Source organism: Capsicum annuum, unplaced genomic scaffold (genome assembly GCF_002878395.1).
Source record: "Capsicum annuum cultivar UCD-10X-F1 unplaced genomic scaffold, UCD10Xv1.1 ctg82188, whole genome shotgun sequence".
NCBI lineage: Eukaryota > Viridiplantae > Streptophyta > Magnoliopsida > Solanales > Solanaceae > Capsicum > Capsicum annuum.
This window is the reverse complement of record NW_025892961.1, coordinates 403,068-405,407: the sequence shown is the minus strand read 5'-3', so window position 1 is coordinate 405,407 and position 2,340 is coordinate 403,068.

The window sequence follows — 2,340 nt, the reverse complement described above, 5'->3', positions numbered from 1 at the left end:
TTAGCATGGAAGAAATTGGCTAACAAGGGGTTGTACTTAGAAGTTGTGAAACTGCAAAGTATGATTGCACGTTCAGATACTTGACTTATATCAGGAACCCTCACATAACTATCAATAATTCAGTTACCAGTTACTCAGCTATCAGTGCTTTAGTATCTCAATCTATAGAATTCTTAGTCCTCGTGATCCATGTTACGCTCCTAACGATCACATAAATTCATAATGTGTCATGCATACTCTCAGTTTAGATTTCTCGGTAAATCCATGGGGTTGATGTTTCGTCCCCCAATCCTCAGATACAGTGTCAGCTTAGTAATCAATATTCAGTAAAGGACACAGATGGTCCTACAAGACTATCACTATCAGTAATCAGTTACTCAGCCATTAAGATTTAGTACTTTAGTATCAGTTTAAAATTTAGTTATCAGTATTCAATTATTCGAACCTAGCACCAATATGGGTTCTAGTTATAGTATTAGTTAGGATGTCAGCTTTAGATTAGTGCTCAGCTCAGAAACTCAGTTTGGTTTTAAACTTGCTTGACCACAGCGTACAGTTATCAGCTACTCAGTTATAGGTATTTCCATACCTCAGTCTATGGAATATTTCCAACTCATGTAATGCTCTTGGTCCTACATTTTCAAACAATATAGCTTCAAGAAATCTATGCTTAGTTACCTCATGTTACTCCGTTACTCCCTTTTTATACCTGTGATACTCTATGGCCTCAACCTAGCTATTCAAATTAAGTACAATTCAGTCTTCCATACCCAATATTCAGCTATCAGTCCTTCAGTTAATCAGATAAGTTAGTATATTTATGCACTCATGTTTCGCTTAGTTCATGGATCATGTCTCAGTTTCAGATCTCAGATATTCAGTCATGACTTAATTCATAAGTACCTCTAGAATTGCCTCATTTTTCCTCAGTATCTCAGTCAAGTCAGAATTCTTCAAGGGACATAGTATCCCAAGGGGAAGATACACTATAGCCCCCGAGTTTTCTTGATTTAAACATGTTGTTTTCTTTGATGAATCAATCTTGGAGGAAGGGTTACTTATGAGCCGACCTTCTAACTCTAAAACTCAGCAGTAAGCCATGTACTCAATGTCTTAGTTTAATCCATGATACAATACTCCATCCATGTCATGCATTACAGACTCAGTTCAGTTCATGTATCATATTCCAGACTCAGTTACGTCCTCATGTTCCCGCTCTTGCATATTAAGTAATTGATCTCAAACTTATCGTTATTTTCAGTTCAAGGTAACAGTCTTTCTTGAACTTATTCTCATGTTTAGATTTTAGTACAAAACTTGGTATTTAGTTCCATGCCCAGTTTTTAGTCCAAACTTGGTATCTTTTACCATTGTATGTTCATCGCATGTTGACGAGCCAGTTTAGTCATATATTCACATATCAGATATGCATGATCAGCTTATCAGTGCTTTTAGTCATGCAATCACGGATCATGTCGGACATATCATCATGCATCAGATATGCATAGATTTAGCTTGTCAGTTATGCATCAGATATGAATTCTCATTTTTAGAAACTCAGTTCATCAGAGCACATAGTCCTTCATTCATAAACCAGTATAATATGCTCAGTTTTCAGTCTTGTCATTCATGAACTCATGTCTTAGTAGTGAATGTCTTGTACGTACTCTAATTTATCATTTTTCCTTCTCAGTCAGTCTGATTTGAGAACGAATGTTCCCAAAGGGGAGGTATTCATCTCGTAAAGCTCCATGAAAGATCCCAATAATTAGAAAATTTTTTCTAAGTGTTCAAGATTCAACACTTAGTCTTATTTTAGACCTCCAAACTTTGGGGACATATTTAGTGACCTTCTCGACATCCGTTTTTTCAATTTTCAAGTTGTGTTACGATCAAGAAAGCTTGTAGTATATCCCGGGTGGGTTTCAGAATTTTTGAAGTAGCGTAAAGGTAGATTTGGGTACCCAATACAGAAGCCCCGGGCTATTAGTCTGCACCGCCTATTAACTCCAGTGCTTTGCCAGGTTTTTTTCAGAATTTCAAGATCAACTTCAAATGATCATAACTCCCTGTATATAATGAAATGTGAGAGCTTCTTTATATCAATGGAAAGCTCTTTGAGTTCTCTTTTCAATTCAATTGGTTTCATACAATTTGAACATTGCAGTAAAAAGTTATAAATAATTTACTTCATCCTATCAGACTGTCAACAGAGGGACAACTGTCTCTTTTTCTCTCTTCCTAAGGGCATTTTTGTCATGTTCCACCCCAATATATACCCCTTAACACCAAATTAAGCCTCATTTTTAGAAAAATATTCTCCTTTTCTCTAATTTCTCT